The sequence below is a fragment of the Elgaria multicarinata genome, chromosome 3 (assembly GCF_023053635.1).
Source record: "Elgaria multicarinata webbii isolate HBS135686 ecotype San Diego chromosome 3, rElgMul1.1.pri, whole genome shotgun sequence".
NCBI lineage: Eukaryota > Metazoa > Chordata > Lepidosauria > Squamata > Anguidae > Elgaria > Elgaria multicarinata.
In genome coordinates, this window is record NC_086173.1 from 66,301,665 (window position 1) to 66,322,521 (window position 20,857).

The following is a 20,857-nucleotide window of genomic DNA, read 5'->3' on the forward strand; positions in this document are numbered from 1 at the left end:
CATTTTTTGTTTGCAATGAGCTCCCCGAAACGTGCTCCTGGGAGCCTTCCATATGCTTCTTCTTGAGAGAAGTATAGCATGCCTCTCTCTATGGACTGTAGAAAAATGGCAAGAAGTCTTTGGATTGCTGCTCACTGAACAAATAATCTCAGGCTACTTGGGCACTTATTTTCTATCCTTTTATGTGATGAGCAGTGAAGGCTGGTGGCTCAGATGTCAATGGGACTGAGAATCCGTTCCTGGTTTCAGTCAAAATAAGCCAGAACTCTAAAGGGGCTACCCAAGATGCTGAAACCTATTTGGGGCTTGGGTTCAGCACCTTAAATAGTTCCTTTAGAGTTCTGACTGAAACCCAGAGCAAATTCACAGCCCTACTAACATCAGAACCAACAACCTCCACTGGTGGTGAAGTAGAAAACGTTGGCTAATCTGGCAGACTAACATCCATAGTGCCGGGCTGGCCGAAGGCACTTTGCTACCTCAGGCAGAACAATAACCGCCCAGGGAGCTTCGGCTATTGGGCGGTATAAAAATGCAATAAAATAAATAAATAAATAAATGCCTGACTGACCCAACTGAAGACACATAGCACATGTCTAGATGATGCCTTATCCCGGGGATTGCCCCAGGATCATCCCTGTGCATCCACATGAGACAGGGGATCCCGGGGGCAGGGAGGGATGATCCCTCCATTTCCCCAGGATTACCGCGATGGCTTTTAGCCCAATTTTTCCCACGGTCTTTGGATCATCCTGAGACCGCAGGAGGTATGGCTGGCCATCCCAGTTTTGTCACAGCTCCTCATGAGTAAACGAGAGGAGCCAGGAACCAGGCATGGGGCACGGAGCTCTTCAGGAGCTCTGTGCCCATCAGGGGAGGGGAGAAGGGTTGGGTTTTTTAAATTATTTTTACCTTGCAATTTTTGCTGGAGCACTCATGCACTCCAGCAATTCTGTCTGAAAAAAAAATGGCTGCCCTGACAGGCGCAATGCCCAGGGTGTCGCATAGCCCATGTAGACTGAGGGAGAGGATCTTGCGATCAGCATATCACAAGATCCTCCCCCTCCCTTCCCCTAGTGTAGACATGCCAATAATAACAAAGACTGGGGGCAGAACATTTTTCAGCTCAAGAGCCAAACTCTATTTTGGAGAAGTTCTTCTGGGGCTGCATTGCAGCAATGGGGGGCACAAAGGCAAAAGAGGGCAGGGCCAAAAACACCAGCATATTGTACCTTAAAACTCTTACAGACAGTAACTAAGCCTGCAGAGAAGCATTTCCACCTTTTCAAATGGGGAAAAAAATCTGCACAAAATTTAAGAAAGCATGATTGGTGTTTGCAGGAGTGGTGGCATGGCCCCTCTGAAACTTCAGAAGGGCATAGTGAGACCCCAGAAGACCCCAGGAGATTCTACACCAACTTGTTGTGATTTCATGGCACCCAGAATCAGCAGCCTGAGGAATCCCCTACACTCTGCCTAAAGGTAGGGCCGGCACTGAGCCCTAATCAGAAAAATGTATTTCCCTATTCATTCCTGGTTGCATTGTAACTCCATGCTCACTTGTGCATAGCAAACAATAATATATATTTTTTCTTTAGAATTGATGCTGTATCTTTAAAACTTTTTAAAAGTATTAAATAATTGTCATTTCTTAAAGTACGGCAAGAACTTTTCCTCAAACAGGTTCCCTCCCACACTGCACATTTAGGATTTGATATAATAATCTTTTTTAAATGATGAGAAACTTACTCATCACTCAGAAGCCAGCTGCTATGCAACCAGAAGAACAGGATTTTAACCCATATCTAAATGTGTGTGGTTAAACATTAGTAGGAACCCATAGGCCTTACAACCACGCCCAACTTGCCTGTGTATGGTGAGGCAATTGTGGGGGAGGGGAGAGAGACGAGTGGCGGCTTGCCATAGGCTGCCTCCATTTTTGCGCCACCAATGCAGGGAGGGGACAGGATGCCCTATTTAAGGAGCATTCCCCCTCCCCAGCCTGTTTTTTGTCTTTTGCGGCTCCCTCCCTGTAGACAGTGTGGGTTTGCTGGTTGCCCCTAAAGGGGCCAAGTAGGAATTTTTTGCTCTCAGTCATTTCTTTTGGGAGTTTTTCACCTACTTCACACTGTAAGACAGCAGGGGAGTATTAACTAGACTAATTGGTTGGATTTGGTCACATTTTGACTGGGGGCTGGCATGCGGGCATCGGGACAAATATAAGGATGGTGACCATTCTTAGGCACTGTTGTGGTGATTGGTAAATACCTGAGGCCCTCAGCTGGGAGTCCTACAGCACTAGATGATGGGATAAGGGTTACCTCTTAGGCCAAACTTACTCACTCACTCAGAGTTTTAAAAGCTGAGGGGAAGTGACATTGGAAGGCCTACCTACCCCAAAAGGGGAATCCTGACGAGTGGTGATAGACAAGCATCACCGGTCGGGATATGAATGGATTGCCCAATCCCAATTATGGCCAAGATATTGGCCAAGACAGAATGCTCGCCTAGGACTCCATCTTCCTTTGCAGGTATTCATAAATAAATGTGGCCCTATTTTAAATCCAGCTTCTTGTCTCATCTCATTATTTCACCTACCATCCGCAAAAGCTATGCGATGTGTGACAAGATGCAACCATCCTCCAATCTGCATTCCTATCTCCTTGTAGTTTTGATTTCCCAACCCTGTCTCATCCTCTGGAGAAAGATCCTGCACAGTCTGACAAATGCATGCTTACCATGGATGAAAGTTACAATATATGAAGGTCTCTAAGGAGAAGTGCCTGATCTGCTGAGCAGTTTATGCTGGTTTATGCTACTTATGCTACATTATTACTTAGTAATAATGAACTTGTTCTCCAAGTGTCACGATGTATCTAAATCGCCATTCATGTACAAGAGGAAGGCAATGTCAGCAGGCTCAGGGAATCCCCATGGTTTGCAGAGTATGAAATATGGTGGGGGGTGGGGCACCGGAATGGAGATGGATCCAAAAACAGCTCAGTGGGGACAGAACAATCTAACAATCCCCAGAATGCTGACAGTGACTGACTGTTGGAAGGGGCAATGGAAATAATGAATTGAAATGGAATAATCTCTAGGAAAACGGCATGGCTGGCTGGGATCCTAAACAGGACAATCAATGCTGTCATGTTTTGTTGCACATCTCACTTGTACATTTTATAGTTCAAGGAGGAGGAGAGTTAGGGTGGCCATGTATCCTCTATGACAGTCTTCTATATAAAGGGCTACAAGAGGACTGTTTGAAGGCATCTCCGATTTCAGCAGTGAGCAGAAGTTAGATCGCTAGATGTTTTGGAATTTAAATCCCACCATTGCCATGTTGGCAAGGGCTTCTGAGAGTTGACCAGAAATAGGTGAGACTCATGGAAAAGCTAGATCTGAATACACTCTGCTCCATCCATGAGTGTGCTTCACTATATAACCTTCAGTGCTTACTAAGCCATCTCCACTTTGCTAAAGTCTCACCAACATTTGTTGAAATAAGTTGTAATTACTTACTTCTAACAGGTCTCTTTTCCCATTTCTGCTAGTTATCTAGCTGCCTCTAGTTGCTATGTGCTTCGAATGATAGAGTACATTGAACTAGTATTCCATTCACTTGTTCTTAGAGGCAGGCCAAGGATAGGCCTTTTAGACTGATGGATTCACTTGCTCAGTGAATTTTACTTTAGCCTCCTATTTTTATTTATTTATTTATTTATTACATTTCTATACCACCCAACAGCTGAAGCTCTCTGGGCAGTTCACAACAACGAAAACCATAAAATACAATCTGATAAAAAAATAATTTATTTATTTAAAATTACAGTATAAAACCAAAATGAAAAACCCAAACTCAAATAAAACCTACTAGCAGTGCAAAGATTGAAAATACAGTATCAGGTTTAAAACATCAGAAACTAAAAGGCCAAAACGCCTGAGGAAATAAGAAGGTCTTCACCAGGAGCTGAAAAGATGACGATTGAACAAATCTGACTAGAGGCTTTTAAAAAACAAAAACAAAAGAGGTGACCATTATTATTGGAATGGTCTGCATGACTTATCAGTATGGAGGCAACTGAATAAGATCGACATTTTTCCAGGCATGGCCAATTGGAAAGGGTGATGTTGCCCTTTCCTATACTCTCCTGTGCCTGAAGAGGGCTCTGAGGCTTGAGTAAGCACAGATCATGGTAGCTGAAGTCCCTCCATCTGGACCTGAGGAGTTCCTTGACTTGGGGGGTGGGCGGAGAGGGGAAGCAGGTCAGGAGCAGTGTGTGGATCCTTCATGTGCCATTTTTAACATGGGTGCCATCACTCCCTGAACTCTGTAACGTAGGAGTGATGATGCCCAAGCTAAAGGCAAAATGTAGTGAGCAAAACGTAGCCAACTATCCGGAAAGCAATATTATTTATTTTGATAGATTTTTCCCCCACCCCAAGAAACAAAGGGAAGAGGCATAGAATTGGGAGACAGACAGTCCTACTGTCCAAGATTAGGACATCATCATCATTCCTATTATTTATTAAATTCATCAGTCACTTCACACCTCAAAAAGCAGTCTCAAAGTGACTTGCACACACAATACAGAAATCCATTATTAACATAATGTGTGTGTATAATCAACATAAACCATAATCAGCACAATTAATACAAATAAAAACAATTACCATAAAATATTATCTAAAACCAATGTAATATGAAAAGCTTTCATCCACAAATATGAGAACACAGAAGCTGGACTTAAGAGTTACTCTCATCAAATAACAAATAAGTGGAGATAAGTCGATGTCAGTTTTGTACCTTATGACAACCTTGGAGGGTAGAGCAGTATCCCCATTTTACAGATGTGGGTGCTATTTAAGGAGGGGAGGGGCTATAGTGCCTATGGGGGGGCTACCTAGTGCTGGTGTTAGCCAGCACAGCTTGAACTTGTAATGTGATTTGCAGGCAAACATCAACAAAAAGGTTGTAAAGTTCAATGCATCCATTAGTACATTGCCTTTACGTTACCTGATGCCAAGAGCTTGGATTTCACTCTTAATGTGGGGAGTATGGCCTGTTTGAACTGCTTACTGGCATTTGCTGTGGCAGGAAGCATCCCAGACGGCTCTAAAGTGGGCTGCCAAAAAGATGCATATAAAGACCACCTATGTACGTGGAGAGGCTGAATGGCTGCCTATGAGCAGCAGAGCCAAAATTAGCACTTAACATGGGATCTGAATTATACATCGACTTCAAGAATAAAGCACTGCACTAGATTGCAGAATGCCACTTACAAATTTAGAGGGTCTCTGTGGTCCTGGAAGGATATAATTAATTTCCACATCCTAAATCATTGTCACTAGAAAAACAACAACAGCACAGTAAACAAGATACTGCAAATGAATATGAACACACACACACACACACACACACACACACACACACACACACACACACACATATATATATATATATATATATATATATATATATATATATATATATTACTCAGTAATTTACAGAGTGCTGTTTTTCGTATGTGTGCTGCACTTCACATCATTTTTTCTTATATTCCATATAACAACCTTCTAAGGTCAACCACCAGAAACCCCATAGTTCAGACATAGGGACAATTTAAAAAGAGCAGGAGGCAGCCGCCCCTGCCTAAGTGTTTCACATCATCACTGATTACTCTGTAGAAGTGTCTTAGCTTGGTAGCCACTAAGGGACAGGACTATTAACATTCAGGTAAACTTCTGTAAGGCATTGGTAAGTTTGGCTCCTTTTGCTGTGTAGCTACTGACAGAAAGCTCACACAATAATAAAACATATGTTTAAGGCTCTGGTCTTTTCATTGCAGGTAAGAAAGTGGATAGTCAACGTCATCTACTCACAGGCTTCCAATCTCCTATATTATTCTCCAGATCTCTTAACAATAAATTAAACTCATCAGGCATTGGTTTGTCTGCAGCTACTGACATCTGGCCTTCAGGATTCTAATGCTAATGTGGTAATATAGCTGAGCATTTTCATGGCAGGAATAATGAAGGCCTTCTTTAACAGTTTGCTTTTTCTGTCATGCCATTGTAAAAATTTACTGCGTGCCACATTAAGAGAATTAATGAAAACGTAAAACTACATAGTTCATAAGCCAATAAAACGAAGGAGTGCTGGTGATTAGCAATGAGGTGTCCAATTAAATTTAACACAAACACTGCTTGAAAGCTGGAGAAAAAAAAACATAGAGTCTTTCTGCTTCTCTCTCATTTATTGGCATGACCCAAACAGTCCCAAACCCCCAAATTATCTTGGAATTATAAAAGAGCCACCTCCCGCAACATGCACGCTTTTCCTAAGGCTCCAACTTTCCACAATCCATTAGTGCTCCTTAGGGAGCAATGTCAATAATACTATCGTCAATGCAAATGGCATTTTAAAGAGGCCCCAAAGTAGGCAACTCATGTTAATGCCAATCAGAGGTGCCAATGTTCAGTGCGCAGCTCCTGGGAGTTCTTTAACCGATCACGCATCTTGATTTGATTGGCTCTGATTCTAGCATGTTTTGTGACCCCTCTTTGCCTTTGTCACTCAGATTCACCCATTAAAACAATATATTTTCCAGAACCAGACAGTGTGGAATTCAGCAGTGGCAGCCACAATGAGATAAACTCCCGTATACGGAGTGCGATAATGAGAAGTCTCCTGGTTTTCTTTGCATGATGGGTTATTCTTATTAAGATAAAATGTTTTCCAAAGGCTTCTCAAAAACTGGTGGTGGAAAACTTTAGTTAATGAGAGAATGTAATGGAATATTAATAGACTATAATTACAGAATGAGAATTTGGTTCCAAGTGGAGGCTCAGGCTGTCATTTAATGATTAGAATGCCTTCATGGATAGAGATGAGCTTCTCCTTATATATAATATCAATAATCCTAATACCTCATGCATCATACAACATGCTGCTTTCTAGAGCTACCTGACAGGTGTCACCCCTCAAAGGAATGATTTCCCCAACCACCACCTAAATGCATTCAAAATTTGCCACAAAAGCATGAAATGTGACAGGGTAAAACAGACAGAAATCCACTGTAACTCATACTTTTGAGTTGTCCAAAGCTCTTTTTCAAATCAATGATCGTGTGCATAGACTGGGGGTTGGGCAAATTTGGGTCTCCATGGGCCATTTTGCCACCCAGATGGCCCCACACACTCTGCAGGGCACCTGGAGGGGGGATGATGGTTTGTGACAACAAGGTGTGTAAAGCATAGAGTTTAATGTGAGAACAAACGTAATTGGTCCCTATTAGCATTCCATAGTACTAAAATCTACTTTTTCCCTGCCCTGATATTTAGCACCATGGAGGTCACACTGGGCAGGGGGAGAAGCATTCGTCATGTGTTGCCCACTCCTATCATCATCAATATCATCAATAGCATAGGCTGTGATCCACAAATCACTTGTCCTGATAACCTGAACTGATTCCATTTTAAGCTGCCTGTGGATCACATTAATATTTATGAATATTTCAAATAAGATTCTAAACAGCCACAAAAGTTATTTATTTATTTATTTCATTTTTATACCACCCAATATCCAAAGCTCTCTGGGTGGTTCAAAAGAGTTGCATCATCATCATCATCATCATTATAATACGCCTAAAACTGACTGCTTTGCTCACATTTCAAACTCATCAATCCAAAGCCAAATTTTCCTTCATGAGCATTGCAGTACATTTAATATATACAACCCATTACAGTTCTCTCATGAGATACATTTTAAACACATGGGTCATGATGCTGAGTTTGTTCCTGCTGGTGGGAGTGTCCCCTGCAGAGCATTCAATTCACTGATGCTCCCACCAGTAGAAGGGAGAAGGCAAATTCCGCAGTTCCCCCTTCAGCCTCCTGTGCTCCTAAAAATCTGTTTTGGCAGGTTGGTGAACACTTTGAAACAGTGGTGGGTGGACTGCAGGAAGATGTGGAATCAGTGAAAATTGTCTTACCTCTCTTCCACTAGGAGAATCCTGCAATGGATCTAAGTCCTTGCCATAAAAGCAAAGGATTCTTCAATTCACAGATGCCTAGTTAGGAATATGTTCTGTATAATGCACTCCACTCAACCTTGACTGGGGGCCTTGCTAGACCTACCTTTAAATCCCAGCATGTGGAGGGGCCAGCCCATGATAGAAATAGCGTGGGCTGTCGCTCCTGTCCACACAGGACACGGGACAGGGTAAAGAAAAGTCCCGTCACGTCAGCCATTTTTTTTTAGCTTAAAGGGGCGATGTGCGCAGGAGTGCACCAACGAGAAAGTAGGCTTTTTTAAAAAAAGGGTTCCCCACTCCCCCTGCCCCCAATTTTCCCCCGCGTCATCTGATGCCCCGCCCACCCACCATGTCCAATGCCCCCCCACCCGCCCACCATCTCCGATCCCCCCCATCGCCCCTGGGCCGTGATTCCCCCCCCCCCCGATGTCCCCAGGCTCCGCTCTTCCCCCCATCTCTCCTGCCGGGTCTGCTCTTTCCCCCCCCAGCCCCCATCTCTCCCTCCCGCATGATTTCCCCCCCCCCGGCACCAATCTCCCTCCCCCGGCCCGATGGGCTCAGCAGCTTTTCCCGGCTACTTGCAAGTAAGCCGCGTGGCCAGGAAAAGCTGTGGAATGGGCTAGACCTTCCACAGCCCCGAGCTCAGCCTGGGCCTGCGTAAATACCGGGCCACAACCAGTGTCTGTTATCCCAGGGCAAGGGAGGGTTTAGCCCGGGCTGACCCCGGGATCCCCTGTGTGTCATCTGGATGCACAGGGGTGAGCCCGGGTATCAGCCTGGGCTATACCTTCATCTAGGAACGGCCTGGGTTCAGATGTCATGATAATCCATGATCGGCTAAATAACCTATGACTGCTTATTGAACCCATCATGGGTTATTGTGTTGCCTGTTGGGAGATTTTTTTAAACCCAAAATGGTTTATTCAGTTAACATAATCCACTCAGATAACTCATGGTCTTCAGAGTCATTTATTTAACCCCATCATGATTTAAAGTGATGTCCAAATGTACCCCCCATGTCTTTAGGACATGTTGTGATGAGGCCCAGCATCACTGAACTCTTCACCCTGTTTTAACAAGATTTTACAGAAATTGTGACTCCTTTCGGCTCTCACCGGCTCCAACAATTATGAAAAGATTGCCCCTGGCCAGTTCAGTACGTGAGTGGCTCTACCTTCAAGATTAAAGTTGTGATCATTTTAAGTGCTTGACTGTGACAAAATTGAGAGCTATGTTTGTTTCTGGGCGTGGGGGATGTCATTGAGACTGTTATGGAGATTTATTGGGGTGATTTTAGACTGTTTTACTAATGCAATTTTATTTTACTGCTCTACCTCTACTCCCATCTTGAGTCAAAGCACATGTAAAAGAACTTGACTTTTTGCAATTCTACAGTTTCATACTGGAGTTTCTCTTTGAAGTACTGACCATCTGAAAGTCAGTAACAGGGTTATTCTTTAAGGATGCCGTGTTCTCCTACAGTATTGTGAATAGCACCGTTTCTCATCTATGGCTTGTGCCCATTTTCTGTAGGAACTATATTCATTCTATGTAGAATGCAGAATGCAGAAAGGCATTGCAGATGATGGAACATTGGAAGATGAGCAGCAGAATGAACTCTTGATATTGCGGCTGATTTTTATTAGGTCTTATAGTGCCTGAGTTAGATATTTTGCTTTGCTGGGCTATCATGGCAAATAGCTGCTAATTTATTGGAATGAATGTCTTTGGGAGCCTGTAGAATCAGAGAGGATGAGTCCTCCTTGCTTATAATTCTTCTTTTAAAAAGAAGTTTTATCATTATACTTTTGAGAAATGAAAAGAAGAAAAGAAAGCCCTCAAGGGGAAAAGCCGATTTTACGTAAGCACGCTGATGAAGCATTTGATGGCTAATAAATGTGCATGAGGCACTTTTCAGTTGTGCTGCATCTGCCAATGATTTGGAGAGCATCCTTTGAAATAGATTTCCCCCCCTTATTGGCAGTAAAATGCAGTGTTTCATGTGAATTTTATTTATTCAGTGTCAATGTGAGAAATTTGAGTAAAACATGCACGCGCGCACACACACACACACATCAAAGTGCCAAGAAAAACCTGCTGCAATGCTTTTCTAAATATATTCATGTAACTGAAAACAACAGAGGCACTGTTTCCTAGCTTCTTCTCTTGAATAAGAAATCTTCTACTACTTACTAATAATGATGTAATCAATCAGTTTCCCCTTGCAGATGTGCACTACTGAGCTATCATTAAATTGATATGTAGGTGAGTTACAAATTAGTATGTAATAGATTATGAATGCAAGTAGGTGGAATACACACCAGGGCCAGATCTACACCAAGCGGGATATAACACTTTGAAAGTGGTTTGAAAACGACACATGGTATGTGTCCTAAGCCCCAACAGTTGTCAATACTTTTATAAAGCAGTAGTGTAGATTCTCCCCAGGTTCTTCCCACCTTACTCTAGAACTAAACAGCAGGAACCTTGATATGAAAGTAAAAACTACATACTTCAGGAGATGACAGTATGTGGTCATGCAGAACCAGCGATTGTAGCAGAACTGAGCCCTGATACGCTCTGAGGATAATTAATGAATTCAGATTTTCACACACAAGTGTGTGGGATCACAATTGCAGAAAGCATATTTCTCCCATGGAGCACACACACCATTTCACTTATTACCGTATCTTCTGCATATTTAGTTGGAAGAAAATTCCACCAACATGGGAATCTCATTGACTCTTCAAGTCAATATGCAGAGAACTGCAGCATTTGTTTATTTGCTTAAGACAAGAAATGCATATACAGTCATGAAAAAACATAAAATAAAAACAAGGAAAAACTAAATTAAGATTTTTATAATAGAAATAACAATACAATAGAAAGGATCATCTCACAAAGCAGCTGCCATGGTCAGCTCCATGTACACCAAATAACACAAGTGTAGTTGGGCAGTGTAGTGGAGAGGGGGCACCAGCTCTTTCTTCCTTGTAACCCAGTCCTAGCAATCTACACAGTCTACTGGAGAAAATAGCTGACAGGCAACTCCTGGGATCTCATGCAAGAGGCATACAGCTGCGTTCATTCATAAACACAGCTGCAGTTGCCAGCAAATGCCAACCAGGAATAAAGCACCCATGGCTACATGCCGAAAGGATACAAAGATCCAGCAGCATGGGGGAAGGGGCAGTGGCCAGGAAGGAAGGAGCTCAGTCAGGTCGTGTTGTGAGAAGTAGGGATGTGCTCCGCTTCTAATCAGACCGGTGAATTAGAAGCGGAGCGGGGTGCTCGCCTCCCCTTAAGGCGGAGGCGAAGAGGATTGTGGGGCCGGCGGAGCATGGCAAAGAGGATCGAGGTGAAGGTGGATCCTTCGCCTCGATCCGGAGCTCCGCCGGAAAGGTAAGTGGGGTTTACTGGTCCCTGCCGCTGATAGGATAACCTCCCTTGTGGACTGTGGGAATGCTGTGGATGTCATATATCTTGACTTCAGCAAGGCTTTTGACAAAGTACCACATGACATTCTGATTAACAAACTAGCTAAAAGTGGGCTAGATGGAACAACTATTAGGTGGATCCACAGTTGGCTACAGAATCAGACTCAAAGAGTACTTATCAATGGAACCTTCTCAAACTGGGGAGAGGCAACGAGTGGGGTGCCACAGGGCTCAGTCCTGGGCCCAGTGCTCTTCAACATTTTTATTAATGATTTGGACGAGGAGGTGCAGGGAATGCTGATCAAATTTTCAGATGACACAAAATTGGTTGGGATAGCTAATACCCTGGAAGACAGAAACAAACTTCAAAGTGATCTTGATAGGCTGGAGTGCTGGGCTGAAAACAACAGAATGAAATGTAATAGGGATAAATGCCAAGTTCTACATTTAGGGAATAGAAACCAAATGCACAGTTACAAGATGGGGGACACTTGGCTCAGCAATACTACAAAAGAGAAAGATCTTGGAATTGTTGTAGATCACAAGCTGAACATGAGCCAACAGTGCGATATGGCTGCAAGAAAGGCAAATGCTATTTTGGGCTGCATTAATAGAAGTATAGCTTCCAAATCACGTGAGGTACTGGTTCCTCTCTATTCGACCCTGGTTAGGCCTCATCTAGAGTATTGTGTCCAGTTCTGGGCTCCACAATTCAAGAAGGATGCAGACAAGCTGGAGCGTGTTCAGAAGAGGGCAACCAGGATGATCAGAGGTCTAGAAACAAAGCCCTATGAAGAGAGACTGAAAGAACTGGGCATGTTTAGCCTGGAGAAGAGAAGATGGAGGGGAGACATGATAGCACTCTTCAAATACTTAAAAGGTTGTCACACAGAGGAGGGCCAGGATCTCTTCTCGATCCTCCCAGAGTGCAGGACACGGAATAACGGGCTCAAGTTAAAGGAAGCCAGATTCCGGCTGGACATCAGGAAAAACTTCCTGACTGTTTGAGCAGTGCGACGGTGGAATCAGCTACCTAGGGAGGTTGTGGGCTCTCCCACACTAGAGGCATTCAAGAGGCAGCTAGACAACCATCTGTCAGGGATGCTTTAGGGTGGATTCCTGCATTGAGCAGGGGGTTGGACTCGATGGCCTTGTAGGCCCCTTCCAACTCTGCTATTCTATGATTCTATGCTGTCGCCCATGCGGCGACAGCGGCAGGGCCCGGTAACCCCCCCTCTTCTCCCTTACCTGCCTCCGTCCGCGGTCCATCGGCTTCTTCAATTGAGCCCGCGGTTCAACCAGGAAGTCTAGGCCACACTTGCGGCCCAGACTTCCTGGCTGAACCGCGGGCTTAACTGAAGAAGCCGACGGACCGTGGACGGAGGCAGGTAAGGCCCCTCTCCCCCTTGGTCCCTTACCAGGCTCTGCCGCCATCGCCGCACGGGCGATGACGGCGGCAGGGCCCAGTAAACCCCCCCGCCCTCCTCTCCCGGCCTTACCTGGCACCACTTCCCTCCACTGCGGAGCTCCGATTCGGAGCCGGAGCTCCGCGGCGAAGAGGAGCGCAGTATGGGCGGAGCGGCGCAGAGCGGGCTGATCCGAAATTTTTGGATCGGCCTGTGGGGCGGAGCAGGGGGTCCGTGCACACCCCTAGTGAGAAGGACTGGGCATTTCACCTGATGGATCCAACATCAGTGTCCAGAAGTGATTGCCTTCCTTAAAACCCAGCTTAGGAAAGAACAGACTATTCCTTCTCTGTACTGAAGGCTCCCAGTGGTGAGATCCAAGGTGCTGGATTGAAAAAGACCTGAGTACAGAGCTCTCTTCTATATATTTTAGTTCTAAAGAACTGTATTTGCATTTGGACAGCTGAGAAGTCCCGTGGATTATCTACATTGTTTTGCAGAATTGTTTTGGAGGCACATGCCAGCAAACGTTGCTCCGGACTTTGAATTCTCTTCTTGGTTCTTATTTAATGCCGTGCTTGGAACAACAGCACTGTTGGTTAAGAGATTAGTTGGAAAGAAACCCAGCTGAAGCCGTGGGTCTTTCCCTCATTACACACAACAAAGAGGAAAGCATAGCAGCACAAGCACAGACCCTGTAACAAGCAGCATTGATACTCCACATATACTGTATATTACCTTTTGCATGCTTAACAACAACAACAACAACAACAACAACAACAACACACACACACACACACACACATATATATATATATATATATATATATATATATATATATGATACACATGGAAGAGATAAGGTTCTGCCCCAACCAGAATTAGGGCAGCCATTTACACATCTTCAAAAAAGAAAAAAAGAGGGGGGAAAGGATATATCACCCACCTGCAAAAAAAGAAACAGAAAAAAGAAGACAAAAGAGGACATTTGCATACAGTGTGCATATGCTAATTTATATATGAATGTGCAAATTTAGAAATCATGACTATAATTAAAATAGAACTACAATACATCTCACTATAGTGGAGAAAATTATGCCCAGGAATCCCATATGGCATGCTTCCTCAGTCTGTTGTCCAGGTGCTAATGTTGATGGACAGCTCCAAGGACCCTGCTCTCCTTTCTAATGGTTCTTTATTTTTAAACTGGACATGGACTGGACAGCACCTTCAAATAGAGGACTGTACTCTGCAAAGTAGGACACATGGCTACCCTCATCAGAATTCCAGACCAGAGCCATCATCTACAAGTGGGGCAGCAAACACCTTTCTAGAATAGAGGACACTGTTTTCCAGGATATTCTGAGCCCGTTCCAATAATAGCATATGACATAGGCATAGAGTGAAAGCAGATGTCCCAGGATGCCCTTTTTCTGCCTCTAATGCCTGGCGCCATCAACACAATAAGGGAGGTGGATCACCTGTAATCTCAGCTGAGGGCTCTCTGCATGTGCAATATGCCTGTCTCTGCATGTCTGGGTTGCAGAATCCATTCCCACTTCCACGAACCCCTCCAGAGAAATGGCATACAAATGTAATCATGCCATCCTTTGCCAAAACATTTCAGAGTGGGACCAAATGGCTCCATTCATCCTTAACCAATGGCATTGTACCAATGGTGTAGTTAATTGCAGCTTGAATCCAAAGACCCGCTCACACATGGCCGAGATCCCCATTCTCTTTTGTGGCCCCAAGCCCTGTGCTGCTTCATACTGTGCGTTCTGGAGGGCCCTCTGACTCCCCAGTTCCTGCCTGCCATTCATGCACACACACCCCTCTCCTCTGTGAAATGTCAAGCTCAAGTTTATTTTGTTAAAAAGCATTGGTCATCACAAACCACAGGGAGTTACAGATTTTATGAGCATAAAATTACAGGATTAAACAGATCAAAGAGTAGCTCACGGCCCAAATTTATAAATAGTTCACGATACAGATAAGAAAGTTCCTATCATGACACAAACACCATCAACAGAAATCATTTATCTCTTGGATACATTTTGTACAGATTTCTTCAGCCGCAGCTGCCAGCAGGGAGGCTTTGTGGATTATGAATTTATCACAGTCTGATAACAATTTTACCACTCTCCATATCATTCATGATCACACTGTTATTTAAAATGAGAGAAGGAATTTAATTCTTGGTTGATGCAATGTAGCAGGCAAAGGATAATGTTCTCTATCCCAAACACAAAACCACTGATTACCACTGATCTACTGCATTATTTGAAAATGGATGATGGTTGAAGCATTTCTTCTAGGGGTCCATTTAGTCCAGCATTCTGTTCACACAGTGGCCAAACAGTTGACCATGGAAAACCCACAAGCTGGACATGAAAGCAACAGCTCTTTCCCACCAAAATTCCCCAGCAACTAGTGTACATAGGCTTACTGCCTCTGCTACTACAGTAGAGCATATCCATCAGGGTTAGTAGTCAATGATATCCTTCTCCAACAGGAAGATATCCAACCCCCTTTTAAAGCCTTCCAAATTGGAGGCCATCACTATCTTTTATGGTATTAAATTCCATAATTTAAAACTATGTGTTGTGTGAAGAAGTACTTCTTTTTATTTGCCCTGAATCTCCCACCAACCAACTTCATGGAAGTCCAGGATAAAAGGATTCCAGACAGTAGGGTTAGGAAAGACCCCTACCTGTGACTCAGCATCACAAGGGGCAGTTCAACTTCAGATCTGGCCCAGCGGCAAGATAAGGCTTCAGGTCACACTCCTGATTTATTGCCCAAGGTGGTGGGACCAGAGAACAAGAGGATTCTGAGGAGAAGGGGGAAATCAGGTATGTCCCCAAATGAGACATCAAATCAACAGGAAGGAGCAGTGACTATGGTGACCATCTGCCTGGTTTTGCCCGGACATTTCTGGAAAATGGGGGGGCAAAACTGGGGTCCAGGGGGGAATCTTTTATTTGGCCCAAATCTGGAAAATTTGCCTTGTAGGGGAGGCTAGTAGAAAGGCCTGTCCCTGGAGCCACAACAGCAGCGACCCTAGCCCTGGAAGTGAGCTAGGGAGGTGGACTGGTCTTGTCCAGCCTTTCCTTCTCAATGGACTAGAAGCACAGCAGGTAAAGCCTTTCCTGGGGGGTGAGTCAGTGATGGGAAAAAAAATATATCATCAGCCCCAAATAGCCAAATAGGCAGTTGCAAAAAGTTGACCATTTAAAACAAAACAAAACAAAAAGCCCTACCTAACTCAGCTCTCAAATGAGTGAATAATAATAAAGACAGTAGTGCCCCTGAGCATGGGAAAAGTCATGTTCCATGAAAATGATCACAGCCATCCCCCCCATACATCCGCAAAGCCAGAAATTAGAATACAATAAAGAAGATACTACCCATATCATGTAAATCACTCTGAACATGGGAGTTCCATGGGCTGATTTTGTGGTTTTTCATTTCTGACCAACAAAATATCTCAACCTGTGCCAATATGAGCAAGATTTCTGAAAACCTTTGCTGGGTCATCATACTTGGGATCAGGAATTTTGAGTCATGAAGGAAATTATTTCCCAACATAGATAGTTGTGTATGTAGAACAGACTTGTCTTAATTATGTGCTGTGAAATTAGACATGTGACCCAGGCCATGTTTGGGTGGGCATACTCCTGGGGGCTGGCCATCTTGGTGAGCATGCCCCTTTGGGGGACAGCCATGTTGTCCTCCTATTTGGTTTCCAAAATATGGTCACCCTATCAGTGACCCTCCCTGCAACATTCTCTGTGTTTGTAGGTTACATGTTCAGGTTGGGAATGGTGGACAGAAGAGGGGTGTTCACTAGGCTTACCCTGGTATTTAATGTAGGCCCTAGCTGACAAGACCTCGCAGAGATTGATGTCTTTAATGCTTGGATATTATCTTCTAGGTCTGAATTCTCTTGGTAACTGTTTATGATAATTTAGTATCAAGTTTATGTATGGCAATCTTTTTCTGGGAACTATGATGCTGAAATGATTTTATCTTAAGATTATGTTTCCTGAGTCAAGTTGAGGGCCCCCTGCTGTGATGAAGCCAACTGCTGGTGGTTGTGCATAATTTAAGTGCTGCAAGCTATTTCACAAGTCTATGGAATGCATATTGTGTAACCTGATCTATGGAAATAACAGCTTGTATGCAAAAAGTACTGTCTCATGTTGAATTGCCTGAGGGGCCAGGTAGCCTAGCAGTGACATTATGGCCAGTAGCTCACAATTATTATTATTATTATTATTATTATTATTATTATTATTATTATTATTATTACTATCATTATCATTATCATTATTATTATTTTATTTGTTACCCACCTATCCCTCTGGATCGAGGCGGGGTACAACACAAATATAAACACCATAAAATGCATACAACTAATTCAAACGTTTAAAACCAGTGCATCATTAAAAGCACATTATTCTATAAAGGATTAGACAAAGTCATGGATGACAGTCCTTGGCCATGGCTTATAGCTGCAAGAACTATATAGAACTTTCATGTTGGGAGGCATGTCCAAAGGCTCAGCAGAACCCCAAGGAGGACCCAGAGTCTGATGAGCCACTGGTTGCCCCACTTCAGGGACAACCCCCTGCAGTGCACCTCCTCACATACCTTCTAAGCCTGAGGATGACTGCTACACAGGTTCTCCTGTCCCTCAACTATGTAGGAGCATGAGGCTAGCTAGAAATAATGATAGGCCCTTTAAGGGCTACAGCTAGCATCCAGTGGGGATGCAGCCTCTAAACATTCTGGACTAGCCAGCCTTTTTAAGGCCTCAGTTGTTTGCAGTCCCTTGCTCTCTCTTTGAGGGAACACTCTAGTCAGTAGCCCCTACAGTGGGGATAAGAAACCTTTTCAGTCCAAGGGCTAAACTCCAATTTGGGAAATGTCTTGCAGACCACATTCCATCTGTGGGCATGGCCAAAGGCAGAGTATGCTGGCCCCAAAAGTGATTCTTACTGACTTTAAGCCTACTGAAAAGTAAGCAGGACAACCCTCTGCATATCTATTCAGAAGAAAACATGAGGACTTAAATCAATCAGCAGCACATTCAAATGGCATCCCAGTTATCAAGCCTCTGCAAGTCTACTCCAAAGTAAGCAGGACATTCCTCACATGTAAGCAAGGCTGAATCACTTAGCCGCTTCCTCCACAGGGCCCACTCCCACTTCCCTGACAGGGAAATGTTCTTACTTCTGATCAGCAGCTAATTGGAGAAAAGAGCACTTCCCCTGCTGTGTGGTGAGAAAAGCAAGGGAAAGCTCTTATTTTCAATAAGCCATTGATCAGAGATAAGAACTTTTTCCTTCCAGGAGAGAAGGCAGAGCCCGGGAAAGATGCTGGTGGGCCAGATGGGAAACCCCATGGGCTAGAGGTTCCCCAGGTCTGCTCTACAGTATCCTGCCCAGGTTCCTGACAGTCTCTTACCTTGTTGTCACCTTGCTTTACAGGACATGACCCCTTTCTACCTGACACTGAAACATTCATGTCTGAATGTGCTTGTGGCTCCTTCCCCGGGACTTCTACCCTACCCAGGACACAATATGCTACTGAATATCAGTTACCGGTGGTGGAGGTGGGCTATCGCCATCATGCCCTACTGTTGACTTCCTGGAGGCTTCCTGGATTAGGGTGACCATATGAAAAGGAGAACAGGGCTCCTGTATCTTTTAGAGTTGCATAGAAAAGGGAATTTCAGCAGGTGTCATTTATATATATGGAGAATCTGGTGGAATTCCCTCTTCATCACAACAGTTAAAGCTGCAGGAGCTATACTAGAGTGACCAGATTTAAAAGAGGGCAGGGCACCTGCAGCTTTAACTCCTGTGATGAAGAGGGAATTTCCCCAGATTCCCCATATATACAAAATGACACCTGCTGAAATTTCCTTTTCAATACAACTGTTAAAGATACAGGAGCCCTGTCCTCCTTTTCATATGGTCACCCTATCCTGGATAGCATTGTTGATTGTGGACATTTAGTCTGATCTAGCAGGGCTTGCCTTATGCTCTTATTATAAGGTTGCTTTCTTCATAGGCAATTCACAAAGCTTATCAAACCATTTTTAAAAAAAAAAAAGTTTTCAAAACATTTCTGAATTGCCTGAACCACTTTAAGCGAACCTTTGATAAACGAACACGTTTTTTTAAAAAAAAAGAGAGAGAAAGAAACTTGCAAAATAATCAAAAGCACTATTTTCTGAGTCAGATACAGAACATAGGTTTCCACACTTCTTAAGTCCTCCAGTTTTTAACTTGCTATTTTCCTGAAACGTTTCCTGTTGATTTCTACTGCCTCCCCCAAACCCTGATAACGAACAGCAGCAAGATGGCTACTGCACCACCGGAGTAGATACAAATCTGACAAGGCAAAACATGATTCCTGGCATTTCATGGCTCAGGATGACACTTGGCAACAGGTTTTGATTCAAAAGGAGCAATACTAATAGAACACTTGGAAGAGCTTTTTTGTACTCTATGGCTTATGAAGTAGAAGTCTTATTCATTAAAGGCAGGCATGTCAGCATTGGAGGAATAAAGGGTAAACTATTTTCAGGCAGTTTCATTAGTAGTACCACAATCAATAGTCATACCAATAATACCTATCAGATGCTTAGGCCTCATCTACACCAGGCAAGATGTTGCACTATGAAAGTGGTATGAAAGCAGCATATAAAAGGCAGGAGCCACACCACTGCTTTATAGCAGTATTGGAGTGCACTGACAACTGTTAGGGCCCGTTGACACATACCATAAACCACCTTCATACCGCTATATCCTGCTTGGTGTGGCTCCTGCTTTTTATATACCGCTTTCATAGTATGATGTCCTGCATGGTGTAGATGAGGCCTTATTCTCTATTATTAGAGAAAAGACGGCTGAACACTACAGGCCAGACAAAAAGAAATGCAACACATAATTTATGGAATAGAATGGTAGCAACTGGCTTAGCTGGGTTTGAAAGGGAGTTAGACAGATTCATGGTTACTACTAGTAGTCATTGAAAACTAGTAGTAGTCAATGACAAGTAGGACCTGCAACAAAAGGTTGCAATGTGGAGAGCTTCTGTTGAGGATTCCAGCTGGTCAGCCACGCCTTCTTCCAGGAGCCTCCATTCCATTCCCTCCCCCCTCCAGTTCTCCACTCCCCCCTGCCCCTGTTCCCCAGGCTATGTCGATCCTCCACTTTCAGAGGCTGCATCCCACTCAAGGCCAGTTAATGGAGAGTGACAGAAGCGAAGGACTAAAGAGTAGGGACATAACTTCCACCTAGAAATCAAGGCACATACTAGAAGAGTCAGAGAAAGAGCTGATTGCCTGGTATTTATCAGGATGTTTCATAGTATCCAAAGGATAAGCTGTCATTTTAAAAAACAACAACACAACTTTCTAGCTAGTGTTACGAAGAAACGTTAGGAAAAAAATATGTATTACTAATATTTCTGGGTCACATTCCCAACATACATGCCAATTAAAGAACAACTAAGTCTACAGAGCCCTTTGGAAGTTGGGAGTGCGGGGGTGGGGGTAACAGGTATAATCCTGTTCTCCATCCACATATCCAGCCAGTGTGAATTGTGAACTGTGTGAAAAGGGCTGCTGTGTTACAAATATCAGTACAGTAATATAGCTTGAGTTCTGAGTGACAAAAAAAGATAAAGAGCTTTTCTAAATGAGACATTTATTTTGTGCTCATCATTCCCTAGTCATGGTTGTTTATGGGTTCTGGGAACAATGATGTGACCCTCCAGTTTCATTTCTGTGTCTAACCAGTACTTTTGGAAAGTTTAAAAAAAAACAAAAAACAGAACAGGGCAAATGTGTCATTTAATTAAGTGAAAGAAAGCACAATTTTTTTTTCATGTGTATTTATGCTATTCCAGTATACCACAATGACACCTAGAGGTTATGTGGTGGAAAAGCAGGAAAGGAAAC